Here is a 16455-nt window from a genome sequence, read left to right on the forward strand (position 1 = left end):
GAGTGTGCAGACACGATGTTATCATTGTGTTTACAGAGGTGGTTGGATTCCCAGTGCTCTGCGCACCCCACAACGATAACTGTCCCATCTTGATAAAACAGTGCGTAGCCCAATCCCAAACGCACTGCACTCGGAAGACATCACGGTGACAGCCGAGAGGAAACCCCATGTTAACAAACAAGTTTGCAGGCCAGGAAGTGTTAATCAGTTCTTTCTACCCGGAGAGCTATGATGGATGGAGGCCCCATTTCATAGGGGTTTCCTTCAGATAAAACAATAATACCAGCTTTCGAGAACCCAGTTCAACCAAAAGCAATGATTAATCCCCCAAAAGTCAAACATGGGTGACTGGAAAGAAGGTATCATGCACGGGATATAATTATCCATGGTTATCTCTGAAAGGAATTCAGAGTGCTTTGCTCCCAAGGAGGCTAGCAATCTTTGTGAGGCGGACCTGGCAGGAGAGTGGCCCGCCATTTCATTATCCTATTTCACTCTGGGTAATTTTAAGAATGGAAAGACACTCACTTGTGTGCTGGAACAACAGATAGGAACAGGACTGTCCCAGACTGGCTGGAATCAAGAGTGACTCTGCCCGTTAGAAGGAAGACAAGGCCAGCACCACGTTCTTCTTAGATATGAAAATGAACAAAAGCAGTCATGCTTGCTCTAGGCTCTAAGCTAAATCTCTGAGCAGTCCTGGGAAATGTTACCTGAATTTAATAGCCCAGGGTCATGAAAATTGTTTCCCATTTTCCATCATATGCATACTTGTGAGCAAAGACTCGAGAGTACAAGTGGAGGAAAAAAACCATGCAAACAGGATTAACCGAAACATAGGGAAAATATATATGAATATCTATCTATCTATATCTATATATCTATATCTATATCCATCTATATATGTATATATATATATATATATATATATATATCAATTGATGAGAAGCAATCAAAGATTGCTCCAGGGGAGGGGGATTGTGCTTCCTTGGCATTGACATGGAGTCATAACAATGAACTCTATATGACATTTCCATGAAGTCCATGAGTCCATGAAGGATGACTATTTTCCTTTCTTGGGATTCAGTGTGCTTGGCATGTTTTTCAGCTTTATGTGACTATGATAAAATACCTGGGACAGCTTACGGGACAAGTGATTTCTTTTGTTTCCCTTTCTCTCCCTCCCTCCCTCTCTCTCTCTCTCTCTCTCTCTCTCTCTCTCTCTCTCCTCTCTCTTTCTTTCTTTCTTACTTTCTTTCAATGTTTTGATACATGGTCTTTCTGTGTAGCTCTAGTTGGCCCCAGAACTCACTATGCCAACCTGGCGGCCCTCATACCCATAAAGGCTCACTTGCCTCTATCTCCGAGTCCCGAGATTAAAGGCATGTGCCACCACACCAGATTTCTTCTGACTCACAGTTTCCAAGACCTCATCCTATAGTGCTTGGCTACGGGTTTGTGGGGAAGTATAGCATCAGGGGGTGGGACTGGGTAGCAGGGCAATGCTATCCACCATAAGCCAACTCAGAAGCAAGGGAGAAGAGACGAGGATGGGAGGACAGAGAGAGAAGGAGGAATATAGAAGGAGAGAAAGGAAAGGAGGGAGAACTCACAAAACCAAGTTCCTCATCTATCTTCCTAGAAGCAACCCTTGTCATTTCAGCTGTACTTATTTTATTGGCCCAAGGAAGTGAATAGGTATATTGATCATTTTCTATTGCTGTGATAAAGCACCATAAAGAAGGAAGGGTTTATTTGGGCTTACAGTTCTGGAGGCATAGGAGTCCATGATTGTGGAACAGAGGCATGGTGGTAGGAACAGGAAGCAAGTCTTTAAACTCTCAAATCCTGCCTCCAGGAGTTCATTTCCTCCAAGACCACACCCACTGAACCTCCACAAACAGTGCTACCAACTGGCAACAAAGCATCCAAATGCCATAGTCTATGAGGGACACCTCTCATTCAAACCACCACAATAAGCCGCTTTTACTCATTGTTGCTCCATAGAGCAACATGTGCCCACATCGTCTCCTCCCACAGTAGGTAGCCACTGCCTCTTTCTGTCCTTGCTCTCCCAGGTCTGAAGGCTATGGCTTCTAACTGCTTTCAGTTGACTCTAGACGCTGGAAGGTATACTGTCTTTCTCAGCCCTCCTTGTCTTGCAGCCTCCTAGATAACAGTTTCCTTTTCCAGGTACTTTACCTTCTGAAATGTCAGCCCTGAGTGGAGTAAATGCTCCTAGTTTGAAGAGTGCAGAGAGTACCCGGTCGGGGGCCTGGCCTGCTTGCTTCAAGTCTTCCAAAGTCTCCTTTGTCTTTCAGGGAAAGTTAAAGAGAGATAGAGACAGAGAGAAAGCGTGACCTACTTTTCATTATCAGCCCCATTTCATCTGCAAAACACGACTTTCCTCTTCTTATTACGCTGAGCATGAAAAATAAAATGTTTTCCAAAAGACCTGGCTTCGGCTGTCGCGAGGACGGCCGGGGACTTGTTCAGAACTCCCATGAACTCTGTGAACAAATGACTCCAATTTTTTTTTTCCTAAACCACCATAATTGACTTTCAGGCCGTTCTCACTGGCCATGAATAATACGTGGGGGTACTTTCCTCCAAATACCAGCAGCCAGGGAGGACAAAACCCTCTTTCCACCTAGCCGTTCGCATGATCTGAAGCTTTCCCCAGTCCCAATATAGGTGACATTTCCAACCAGATTTTGTGCTTATCTCCACATTACACCTTGTAGCAGAGGGGAGAAAGAGAACTCCTTGACATCTTTTTGAAGAATGGCGCTCTTTAAAAAAACATAAGGGAACTTTTTTTTTTCTTCTCAAACACTGTAATGAGGGTATTCAAGTCTGCAGGCAAAAACAGAGCTGTTTGAAAAGACATTAGCCTGGAAAGCGCGGTGTGCCAGAACAGACACAGCCCCGTCAAAAGGCCTCCGCTTACCTTACCGTTCCTCTCCCCTCACTAAAATCACCAGCTAATGAAAGTTCTCACTGACACAACCCCAGCACCCGCCGATGGAGTCAGGATCACGTTCCCTCGGCCCACAGAAGGGCGAGAAAATGAACAGGACGTGCAAGTCTGAAGGCATTTAAAGTCTGAAGTAATAGTAACAATGGCTTTAGTATCTTATAATTGGAACTGAAGTGACCGGTTCCAAAGAGTTTTCACGGTCATTATCTTAATTGAGTCCCGTAATAACTTTGTCACGTGGACTGAGCAGCTCCCATCCTCACTTTTTTTTTTTCTTTTTCTGACAAGGAAAAGGAGCATGGGAGGTGGTACGAACTGTGGATGTGGGGCCTGTTAAGGGTGGCTACCAGGAGGAAGGTGTGTTGTTTACCTTTCTTGTTGCTGGGACCCAATACCTGACCAGAAGTGACTTCAGGGAGAAAGCTTTCTTTGGGCCCACAGTTCAAAGAGCTATGAGCTATCACTGGGTAAAGTAGGATGGCTCGTTTGGATTGGACTGTGGAAGTGGTTCTCAACATCCCTGGTGCTGCAGCCCTTTAATATAGTGTCTCATGTTTTGGTGACCCCCCCAAACCATGACTTCCGTTGTTACCTCATCACTGTAATTTTGCTACTGTTACGAATCATAATGTAAATATCTGTGTTTAGCTATGGCCTTAGGTGACCCCTGGGAAAGGGTGGTTCAAAGAAGACAAGACCCACAGGTTGAGAACCACTGGGCTAGGGTGTTTTTGATTAGGAAGCAGAGAAAGGGGAATGTCCGGGCTTTTTTATTTTCATTCAGTCCTGGACCCCAGTCCATGGAATGATGCCATTCATCCATAGTGGGTCCTCCTTCCTCATTAGACCCCTGGAAAAGCCAAAGATGTGCCTCATTAACTCCATGGGTACTTCCCTTCTTCTTTCCCCCTTCCCTTCTCCACACCCTTTCTTCCCCTCCCCTCTCCTTCCCTTCCTTCCCCTACTCTTCCCCACCCTTCCTTTCTGTTCTCCCTCCCTCTGTCTCATCCTTCCTTTCCCAGGCTGGCCTCAAACTCCTCATCCTCCAGTCTCTACTTCCCAAGTGCTAGGAACACAGGTATATGCCACCACACCCAGTTGATGCCACACTGGGGATCAAGTCCAGGGTCTCCTGCATGCTTCATGAACATTCTATAAACTGCGCTATACATCTCCAGGTGCTTCTTGATCCATTAAGGCAGACATTAGAAAGTAACCATTAGACATGGCTTCTGGTCGAAAGTTTTCAAATACCAATGATCCCAGTGAGTGGAGGGAGGGTCTAGACTTTCAGAGGGATTCTGTTAAGAGTGAGGGGACAACCTCTTTAGTGGATGCAGGCCCTGACAGTGTCCTCATTTCTGAAACCAAAGGCAAATTTGGAGGGATCTTCCAGTTAACCTCATGTTTAGTAATTTGCTAGAACGACTAGTAAGGTTAACTGGAAACTGCTAAATGATTGATCCTAGTTTACTGCAGGGAAAGAAGGGTACAGATTACAGTGACCAGAAGAAAAATACCCAGAAGGGAGAATCCAAGAGAGTAGCATCCCCTTCCATGAATCAAGGACAAACTTTCTTCCTGGTATCGGTATATGACAGCATTCTGGAAGCTGGACCAAAACCCAAGGTCCATAGTCTTTACTGAATCCTCATCACCTAGGCATGGTTGATTGATTGATTGATGATTGATTGGCTGGCTGATCGATTGCTACAGAGTTAACCTGAGCCTCCAGGACAGGTGATGCCATATGACAAAATGTTCTTTACCTTAAACCTGGTTGTTGGTGTTTCTGCAATGGCCTGTCTTACCCTAAGACTTTATGGATGAATTGTCACCACCACTACCACCACCATCACCACCATCACCACCACCACCACCACCACTGAGTAAGCTTAAAAATCAGGTCATTCCATAGGATTTCCTAAATGTTATCATCAGTTTATGTGTACCTTTAATGGGACATATATATTTAGGTCTCTGTCTCTCTGTCTGTCTCTGTCTCTGTGTGTGTCTGTATGTCTGTGTGTGTGTGTGTGTGTGTGTGTGTCTGTGTATGTGTGTGTGTGTGTGTGTCTGTGTATCTGTGCATGTGTGTATGTTGGGACAGCACATGCATGCCAGAGTCTGTATTTACATAGAGGTCAGATGGCCTTGGGTATCCGTCATCACTATTTACTTTGAGAAACAGTCGCTTGTTTTTCCTGGTGTTTGGGGGTTCTCCTATCTCTGTCATCCACCTCACAGCAACAGAGCCAGGATTAGAGATGTGCCCTGCCACACCCAGCTTTTCACCACAGTTTGGGATCCAACCTGGGGTCCTCACCCTTATGCTTGCCACTGATTGAGCTCGCCAGCCCCGAGCACCCTTTAAAGACCACTTTCTCACGGAAGTTTGTAGCTGCCATGTGGACACAGGTCTTCATATACAAAGCATCTTCGGTGGCCCTAGCGTCCACTGGGTTCTCAGTGTTCGTTTTATAAAAGTAAGCACAGTATTCAACCTCTGCAAGATGCGCCATGCCACCAAGGCCATTTTCGGCCCCACCATCAAGGCATATCCCTGTTGCCACTAGATGGCAGCAACCAGGATCGAGAAAACAACCCCTCAACCGTTCGCAACATAAAGGGGGATCTGAACGTCAGGTTCCTTTTCTCTACTGGGGCTGGGACTGAGATGCCCAGCACTGCGTGTCTGCAAGGCAGATGCCTGTCACATGCTGTTGTGCAACTAGTTTGGGCTTTTGCAAGACTTGACAGAGCCAGCCCGGATTGCTAGAAAGACAGGCTCCATCCATCGGAGTGCCAGTTCTTTCGTTGTCTCCAGCTAGTCGGGGTAACACGAAGATGTCTCACTGAACCACACCACAGCCCATCTTTCCCTCCTTCATGAAAATGAAGGGACCTGGTACTGTTTAACCTTGAGCAGGATCTCCAGTGTTTTCGATAGTTACCATGATGTAGAGATCACTAGGGTTTGAGCTTTGGCACCAACCCCCAGCAGAACGGCTCTAGTTCCCTTGTGTCTGCGTGGTCTTGGCTAAGTCTTTAACCCCCCATAGCTTCTTCTTTCTTCTTCTGTTTCACGTGAATAAGGAGTAATAACCCCGAGAACATGGTTGGTGGGTAGGTCCCTGCATTATCCATAAGACATATCGGGGCCCAGCAATGTATTGGCCATATAAGACACTATCGATCAATATTATTCTGTTGTTACGATATGTGTCTGTCACGAGGTCTCTTTGTCACTTCTCTGGGTGAGAGTTTTGGTCTTATCCCTGCACTGCTCCTGCACAGAGGCCTCAGCCTGGCCTGCAGGTGTCCAGTACCTGTGTATAAAATAGAAAAGCAGATAGATTTGGACCTCGGGGTTCAGTAAATCCCAGCACCATGAACCACATTAGTTGATCTTCTATTTGCAGTATTTTCCTTTCAATCCAAGTCAGGGGGAAGGGTGACAATTAAAGCACCCTTATCAGACTCAATGGCGCACTCTTTGCTGCACTTCTTTGGTATCAGGCTTGTGTCCTCTGTCCCTGACTTTCAGTCTTGTCTCATAGCCTTTCCTGTGGACCCAGGGCTGTGTCTCTTTGAATAGGCATCTCTCTTTACTAGGCAGATTAAATAGGGATTTCTCCTACTACTTGTTTTTTTCTTTCCAGCTCAGATGTTGTAGTGAATGGATTCTTCTGCCCCACCCCCATTCTCACACACCCCCGGCTGCCCCCACTGCTAAGATTAAGTTGCTAGGATGTGCGTTTCAAGCTAAATCAAAGGTCTTGTGTGCATTTAGAGCTCTCTAAAATTCATAAGTGAAAACAACCAGAAGAAATCACAGTCCCAGATCCTGGATACTATGTTCTCCTGGCCTTCAAAAGCCCTTTCTTTGTCCCTGTGTGCTTATGCATTCTTCATATTTGAGTTTCGTGAACCCCTCAAGTGTAAAAACAAAAGTGTTAGAGGCTGTTCTCTCCCCATTCTTTTTCGTGACGTGAAGACTGATCTTTTTAGATATTGGATGCTTTAGAGCGAGGACGGTTGAAACAGTTATCAATATACTTCCTGAATGGGTGGCATGAAAGAGAGTCTGAGACGGAGATGCCTTGACTTACTGGGAGAAATAAATGACGGAATAGGCAAAATAAAAGCGCTTGGTAAACCCGGGTCGGTTTCATCACCACTTTTATGGGCTGCGCTTCTGTGTTGCTGTAATGTTGGGGATAAAACACACTTTAAGCCATCATGCAAAACTCAGACTTAGAAAATGAAAAGCTATGAATTTGAACTCTAGTTTTCCTGTCAGGAGAATTATGATGTATTTCAGGCCTCTGCTTCATTTGAGTTAAATTTACTATTATTTTCCATAACAATAATAACTACAGCGCAAAGCACTCCTTTAAGTCAAGATGCTTGTTATAAACCCCATATGCTTATAAATGTACGTCTCGTTGTATATATAAAATGCACGTTCTCATAGAGTTACATGAGATTTTTAAGGAATTTCCTTTTGGCTTTCAAATCACTGCGCAGAATATCGGAGTAGGCACCGTGTCAAAATAATCAAAACGTATTTAACACTCTCTCGAAATATCCATTTAAAAATAAGAACAGGGTCCAAGGATGATTTTCAGACCATAAATTGAAGTGTAAATATTCAAATTATTTTCATAAACCATTCAGTTCTGTGGGCTTTTACGCCATCACACAGTGATTTTTTTGTATTTAACTTTTCCATCACTTCTCTTTTTTAAGAGCCTCAAGTGTCCCATAAAAAGCAAACACTTGAATTTTCAGTTTCTAGGTACTGCATATTTTCCCTTCTGCTTGCCTTATTTTTATAACGGTGATTTATATGGACATTACTAAAGAAAAGGAAAGGAGGATTTTGAAGAGGAACTGCTATATAACACTGCTTTAAAAAAAAATCTATTTCCAATGCTAAGGAGCGGCCTGGGGGTGGGTGGGGGTGGGGGTGATTCTGGCACCGAATCCAAGCGTGATCCAGTTTCTGAGGCCTCCATTCCTGAGTCACTATCTTCCAAAAATATTTGTTGAGCCCAGCGGAGGAGGGCAGAATAAGGGGGCCAGTGCCATCTCCATTTCCAGGGAGTGGGAGGAGGTTGGAGGGTGCAGAAAGGCCAGCACGGACTGGACTGCTCCTTGGGGGTTCCTCAAAGAGCCACCACAGAGGAAAGAGCTAGAAAGTCAGGCCTGGTGGTGCAGGCCTGTAATCCCTGCACACTGGGAGGCGTGAGCATGCAGATCCCAAGTTCACAAGTTCAAGGGCAACCTGGCCTACTGAGTGATTTCAAGACCAGCCCTAGCAACTTCCCAAGACCCCAACTTAAAGAGGAAAAAGAAGGCTAAGGTTCAGTGACTGACTGCTTGCCTAAGATGTGAGATTCCCCACTACTGTAAAAGGAAGTGAAAACCAAAATAAATACGTGAAAAGGAAAAAAGAAAGAAAGAAAAATAGAAAAGAAGGGAGGAAGAAAGAAAGACAGACACAAAAATTCTCATGGGGGGGATAGAAAGAGGAGACAACCAGGGGTCTGGTCAAGTTGATGGGGCCTGACTTCAAATGATAAAAGCCAAGAAGGACCAACTCTAGGAAGCATCACCCCCCCACCCCAAGTCCCTAAGACAAACCAACTTTCACCCTGAGGGAACCAACCAGTGTAGTGGGCTTGCTTACAACAGACCCTGGGTGAAGGACTGTCACCAGGAATGTGTGTGATCTCAAATGACCACACTGTAAGTAGGGCCTCCTCTCCCTAGTCTTTCTCTGCTGATTTCTTCTACCCTGGGAGGTAAGACCCAAAGGCCACCCCTGTGTGTAACTACAGGAGAACTGTAAGCAAATGGCCCGTAAGAGTGTCTGGATAGTGCCCAGAAGAAGCTTTCCTTTGTGGCTGCTGACTCTGCTCCTCCTCAAATTCCTGCTCTGATCCCCTCAGTGATAAGCTGTGATCAGGACAAGGAGCCAAATAAACTCTTTCCCCATCGGGATAGTTTGGGTCAGAATTTTATCACAGCAACAGAAAACAACTGAGGATACTTCACTGAGTAGATTTATTGGGACAAACAATAGGATGGGGAAAAAAATGAAAGAGAAAAGTGAAGGAGAAGAACTCATTGAAAAGTTCTAAAAAGTTCTGTGCTACCCCTGAGGTAACCGTCTTTGTTGAATACTCTCTGTTCGTGGATCAGAAATGAACACACCTAGAACTTAGAGCCAGAAATAGAAACCCAGCTATATACAGAATGCTTTGCTGATCTGGACGCCTTCAGTTCAATAGCTGCGTATGACTGGCCTTATGCCTTAAGGACCAAAGGGAGAAGCCAAAGGCCGTCTTCTCAGGATCTTCAAGTTTGGGAGACCTATGATCATGTAGACACAGGTGTTGAGATAACTAGATAAACTCTGGTGTGGAATCTGCAGACGTGGCATTACTGGTGGGTCTGGCTGGAATGCGTAGAGACGGGGTTGAGTTTGCCCAGTTGGACGACATGCAGAAGAGGATTTATAGAAGAGCAGGCACTGAGATGATGGTTGATGGTACTTCAGCTGGTGTTGCTCGTGGGCCTGGGGACTTGGACCATACAGGGGGTGGGGGGAGCCCTTCCTCTAAGCAGCCTAGAAAGCAACAGCACGGAAACTCTTCTGAAGGTGTCTGGGTGTACCTACCCAGCTGTTTCTTAGCTGACCACCCGATGACCCATCCCAGGTGCCCCTGTGGGTTATTTTTCCAGCCTGGTGTTTTCCTTCATATAGGCTGGGACTATGCCTTGGTAAGAACCCGCTGCGTAAGGGAGTTCTTCTGCACCTCACCCTCCGAATGCGCAAACCAACAACCACAGATAGATCCCAGATGCCGTTTGCCTGCTCTTGACATCCTTGAAGTGGGCCCTGCTGGCAGGCACACCCGCCAAAGAAAATGCTGCCCTCGAAATGCTCCTGGTCTGGTTCTCAATAGGTGCCAACCAAGGAGGCTGGAATTGCTGACTTCCCTGAAAGAGAAGCCGGGGCTGTGGTCACCAGGGTGAAGTCCCTCCGCAGGAAGACCCAGCACCATTAAACACACTTTGTCCACATCACAGAGAGCCCGCCCCACCTGTCACTCACACCCCAGGAAGTTCTGGTTTCTAAGAGGAACCTTCCCAGAAGGGAAGTGACTCAGTTTGGCCCCAGGCCCCTCCCAGAGCTCCAGCACACAAGGTAATGCAAAGAGGCATTTGAAGGTCACCTGGTCTAGCCCTCTTGTCTAGAGGGCAGATGTCAGCTACTTAAAGTCCTCCAGCGGAAGAACATGGTGGGAACTGACCCCTGCTCATTGTCCCTCTGGGTGACAGACTCTGCTAAGAGTTTCTACGATATAGAAAATGGGTGGCAGGATCAAGGCTCTGGAGCCAAAGGCATGAGTTCTTCCTCAAGAGCAGTTACTCACACAGGAAGCAGGTTTAGGGACTGGGGATATAGTTCAGCTGAGAGAGTGCTTTCCTAATATGCAGAAAGCTCCATTGACCCCCAAGCATCACATGAATAAGGAGTGGTGGAAAAGGTCTGTGTTGCCAGGGCTCTAGAAGTAGAGGCAAGAGGAAGTCCAGCTGACTGACTGCTTCATGGTGAGTTGGAAGCAAGCCTGGGATAGAGATCTTGTTTAAAAACAAACACAGACCCATGCACACACACACACATGCACATGTACACACTCACATACACATATACGCACAGTACAAACACACACACACACACACACACACACACACACACACCCATCAATCTTAAGACATAGCTTTTTAAAAGGTAACAGTAACATGTTAGCACGATGTCTCAAAAGACTAAAGTGACTAGATAAGGGTAGGCAAGGACAAGTTAGGGAAGGCAATTTGGAAACTAACATGTCAGACTATTCAAGCACATGGAAGAAGTGACGGGGAGGAGGAGACCCTGCTTCCAAGCGTTCTCACCTCACCAGCCACCACTCAGGCCTTGCAAATGCAGGCTCTTCCACAGCGACTTGAAATGTCACCACCGAGAGTTTCTACTCCTTCCTTAGCGGTGAGACCACAGCAGATTGAATGAGCGTGTGTCTGGAAGATTTGGATGCAGGTATATTCAGGGCAGATTTCAAGGAATAAGGGACAGCAGTCCAGAGACAAACTTGAAATCCCTGATAGCATCTCAGTGAAGGGATGCCATTGGTCTAAATTCAGTTGACACGGTGAGTTTGGAGAGGAGAGATGGGTTGCTCCTGAATGGCAGAGACCATTTGGGCTTAGGTGCTGATGGTAGAGAAATAGGCCATGATGACTTTTGGTCTGGGAAACAGAGAATTAGTGGTCCATAGGATTAGGGAAGGAAAGACGCACCACAGCAGGGGAAGGCAGTGAGTTTCACGGATGATTTCTGATACTTGTTCCATGTATCTCCCATAGCTTTGACCAGGGTCCTAACCCCTGTGTGGTCCTCCAAATAGCTTCATATGGTGATCCAGCCCAAGTGAGTTTTCCCAGTTTCTCCTGAATGACCACAAACCTTTCAAGGCCATCTTTCAGCACAGAGTAGAGTTCTTAATATCGAGACAGACTGTTCTTGGGCTTCACCACACAACACGCAGAGTGCACACATCAACAGGAGCTAGCAAGCTGCAGCAGCAGCAGCCTGTGAAAGACCAGGTTTGGATGTTAATCTGCTATTCAGTAGGACCTTGGCTGGCGTGCTCTGGGCAAAGTCCATAGACCACATCAATTTTAGGCTGAGCCTGGGTTGTTCTTTCTCCTGCCGGTTTAGAAGACCACTCACCCTAGTCAAGGAGGGAGCTCTGACAACAGCTCAGCAATTATTGTTTGCAGCAAATGACTGCAGTAGATCAACCACGAGTTAAGAAAAAGTCAGGGCTACCCTTTGAGGTACGGCTAGAGCATGCATCTCATCCATCACTGTCAGGATCACATGCGATTCCAGATTTCTGTAACTCTTAAAGTATTGCAGGGTGCCACGTGCTAAATGGAGGCTGAGAGGAAAAGCGTTCTGCTCGCAGCCCAGTCGCATAAGGATTCTTTAAAAGGCAGATTAATCCATCAGTAATCCACTTAGAGTTTGAAATAATGGGCATATATATATTTGGTACAATATGTACTCAACGTGGTCCTGGAAAATGATACGGAAACACAAATTCAAACGATAGGAACTCCAAGCAGGCTTGTTGCAGTCCCCTCTGCTACTAATTTTTTTTTTTTTTTGCTAAAAAATAATTGCTGTATCAGGTATCCATCAAAAGGGAATATGTGAGTTAGGTATGGCACATAGCAGTAATCCCAGTACTCAGGAGGTGAATGCAGGGGGATCATGAGTTCCAGGCTAGTCTGGGCTTCATTTGAAGATCTTGTGTTAAAATGGAAACTTAGAGAAAAGAGCAGTAGGGAAGATATGTGGTGTCTTTGAGGGCAGGAAGGGAGGCAGGCAGGAGAGAGAATTTTCATGTAACAGCGTTTCAAATTTCCTACACCGTTACCAGAATAACACTCTGACTTATTAATGTGCCTGTGTTTTCAATTATGCTGATTTGACGCACATAAGGAGTCAAATTATCAGTAAGGTATTTGAGTGTGTGTTTTCCGTCATTATGCAAATTAAATGGAAGGTGATAAACCTACGTTTTTATTTTAGGCTTTTTAACATACCCATGTTACACATCTTCTCTATGATTTAAATCCCAGAGGTGTCTTCCGGTCTTTGCAGATGGTTCAGTGGGTAAAGTGCCTACAGGCATGAGGACCTGAGTTCGAATTCCAAGGCCTCACACAAAATCTGGAAACAGGTAGGGTGAGATGACACAGAGGGTAAACCTGGGCTTCTGAAAGCCTGGCAGTCCCACTTTTATCTCCAGAGCTTACATCAGAGAGAAGTGATTCCAGAAAGTTCTCTGACCTCCACAAGCACCATGTAGAACACACACATCTATGTGCACACACACCACACATCATATACACACATAAAAAATAATACATACAGTTAGAACTTAGAAAGCCCAGTCATGGTAGTGAATGTCTATAATTCCGCTGTGCTAAGATGGGAGGCGGACATAAGAGAATGCCTGGGAGCTCATGGGAAGCTACTCTGGCATATGCAGTAGCAGACGGCAAGTTGAACCTGCTTCCTACAAAATAGAAGCGGGAGACGGCAGAGATTATCTCTAACCTCTCTACCTCCTATGGCACCCACGCACCCTTATCTCTCTCTCACACACACACACACACAGAGAGAGAGACAGAGACAGAGACAGAGACAGAGAGAGAGACACACAGTCACAAGACAAATAGAGATACATACACTCATCAGAAACACACACACACACACACACACACACACACACATTTTACAAAGTCCTTTCTTGAGGCCCTGTTGTCTCATGGTCGCCCTGGCAGAAGCAAGTGACCTTATCAAGGCTGGACAGCCAGTGGTGGGGCTGGGATTCCCATTTAGACCCTGGGACTTGGCCTCCTAGATCCTGCAATGTCATCACCTTGTATATTATGTTGGAAGCTTCCTAGATCATTAGTGAGAATGAGAATGGCTGATTTGAGGGGGATTGTGAACACAGGAATATGAGATTTTCCACATTCCCTGGAGTGTGCGTACACGACAGGAAGAAGGGGTCTGCGCTGACCACAGTCTGCTTTGCTCCTTTAGTGTATGGGCAGTCCTTCAGCACCTGACCTCAGATCAGATCAGCCGTTACCACTGTCAGTATTTGCTGAGCTGCCGAGAGCTTAAGTACCAGACATAGGCATTGTGCGAGGAAGTAAGGACCCTCAAAGTCTTCATCCTGGGACCTGTCCTTTACAGTTGTCTGGGTGGACCTAAACCACCAGATACTCAAAGTCTGAGTGTTCAGGTTTGCCAATACCCGGACTCTGAAGTATTGTAAACATTAAAAGTCATTGTTGGGCCTAGTGGTCCATTCATTCATAGGGAACACCCATTTCTACTGGGGAAAACAGAGCAAAGCAAAACAAAACCCCTCTAATTTGTAGATGAGACAGCCACTTTTGAAGGGTGCGCTTTAATTTTCCAAATTTCATTCCAGCCCATTCCAAATTAATGGCAGCCTGTCTCACTTCCTATTTGTCTATTAAAGTGACAAGGATCTGATGACCTATTTAACACTGAGATGTAGTTATTGATTTTGAGATCTGTACACACTTTTGCTAAAAGTTCCTTGTCTTGTTAGAAAGGTCCAAGGTTATCCAACTTAACCAACATATATATATATCTATATATATCTATATATATAGATATATATATATCCCCAGTTATGAATATGTGTGTGTGTACCACAGGCTTGAAGCTCTTAAAAATAACATTTTTCCATCCCACAATACAAAAATATTTTTGAGGTGGTCGTCATTTTATTTGGGCCATGGTCTTTGGAGACTTGGGACAATAATATGCTTCTATCTTATGCAAATATATGCAGATCTTAAAGCATTCATGCATGTACTACACACTTTATAAATCCGAGTAATAGAAATGTTTGTGTCTATAAATAGATGGAATAAGGAGTATACATTCTGTATAAAATAACCTCTGTGGTATTTGTTTACCCTGATTTTTTTTTTTGATTTATGAGTCGTCATTGCTCACTATAGAAGATAGAAAATAAATATGCAAAAACGCTGCTGGACTTTTAATGGTGTGCCTTCCCGTCTTAGCTTAGTGTTTTTCTACGGAAGCTGACCTTGAAACTGCTTTTCAAACACAAGTCAAAGTATGCAAATTCCAGAATATCTGGATGAGAATCCTGGGTTGAGAGTTTTTCAAATTCACGTTTCTTTTGCATCATCTTTCTCTCATAGCCTGTCTTTCACCTGCTCAAAACCCATCTCCATCTGACTGGGAGGAATGCGGGAGTTCCCCAGTGTGCCAATCTTCACCAGTGAGATTTTCTCTCTCTTTGCTCAATAACCCATGACTTCTAGAATCAACACTATCCCCTACACAGGACACCCTCTTCATACTCTTTGTCAAGTCGCAGTGTTCCAATTAGTTTGTAAAATCATAAGTTTCAATGTGACTTCTTCACTCATCATTAATTTTGGGCCCCCCCTGCCCCATTCTCTTCTCTCCCAGTTCCCACGCCCGTTCCTGTTCACGCCCACATAACCCCTCACTCCGTGTTTTCAGGTCACATTCTTCCACTGTCTTGCACTTAGAGCCTCTTCCCCCACCCCACGTTCCCTTTTCTCCTTTCTAAGTTTGTATGCACATTCCAAGTTCAACAGATGAAGCTAAAATAGTTCCACGGGGGCTGGGAGAGCATGCATGTTCATGATTCTGGCCCTGGATCACCTTTGCTCAATATAATGCATTCTAGTTCCATCTATTTTCCTGAAAATTCCACAACTTTATTTTTCTTTGTCTCTGAATAAAATTCTGTTGTGTAAATGTATCACAGATTCAGCCTCCTCTCGTCAGGTGATGGGCATTTAGGCTGATTCTTAAAAAAAAAAAAGAGTACTTTTTAATGATCATATTTCTTGCCTGGTAGCCTTTTGTCTCATCCCTCAGTCTGTGGTGAGGAGCTGGTGTCACATGCGGCTCTCTTCTAGTAAGTCACATGTCGCGCACATTTGTAGTCTGTGTTCACGGTGGTACTGCCCATTTCACAGGATCCCAGAGAAGCCACTTTCCACCCCCTGCCTGTATTTCATGAGGGTCTCCCAGAGCCTTCGTGGCATGGGGACACATATATCACCCTTGTCTTCTTATGACCAGGAAGACTCACAACCATGAATTTCACTGAAGTTTATGATTGGTCCCCGACTGCTCCTGCCATCGCGTTTGGCAGAGAATCCTCTCCTTGCATTTGTATGAACAAGCAGATATTTTGAACCGATGCATGAATGAATAGGAAATGTAGCCAGTTTCAAAGGATAAATCTCTCATGTGCTAAGAGGACTCCGGGCAAAGTGTTTTGTCCTGCTGCTGCTGGAGGGTTGGGCCCATGCTGTAATTAATGCTATGAGTAGCAAAAGGACCTCAAGGATGTTGGGAATGTTGATTATTTCTTCATTTTGTTCCTTCAACTTTCACTGCTTTGGAAGCTCCATGAGCATTGCCACAAAAAGCCCTGGAAATGGAGCATTAGCTTCTGTTCCATGGAAGGGCATTGTAACTCCTCCAAACACCACTTCTCCTCCTCCTCTTCTTCCTCCTCCTCCTCCTCTTCATCCTCCTTCCCTTGCCCCTTCCCTCTGTGTGTGTGTCTGTGTGTGTGTGTGTCTGTGTGTGTGTGTCTGTGTGTGTGTGTGTGTCTGTGTGTGTGTGTGTCTGTGTCTGTGTCTGTGTGTCTCTGTCACTCTCTCACCAATAGAGGATGAAAACATCATTGGATTCAGGAGTTCACAGGAGTCCTGGGTGTAGCCGGGGACTGGTGGAATAGATTTATGAAATGGACCATTTCAAATGG

General features: G+C 45.3%; 1 protein-coding gene across 3 annotated transcripts in view; it reads left to right on the forward strand.

Moving 5' to 3' along the window:
- Window positions 1-16455, forward strand: part of Wwox (WW domain-containing oxidoreductase) — a 930922-nt gene that overhangs the window by 670090 nt on the left and 244377 nt on the right. The gene's annotated exons all lie outside the window — the stretch shown is intronic.

The sequence above is a fragment of the Rattus norvegicus genome, chromosome 19 (assembly GCF_036323735.1).
Source record: "Rattus norvegicus strain BN/NHsdMcwi chromosome 19, GRCr8, whole genome shotgun sequence".
NCBI classification, from domain to species: domain Eukaryota; kingdom Metazoa; phylum Chordata; class Mammalia; order Rodentia; family Muridae; genus Rattus; species Rattus norvegicus.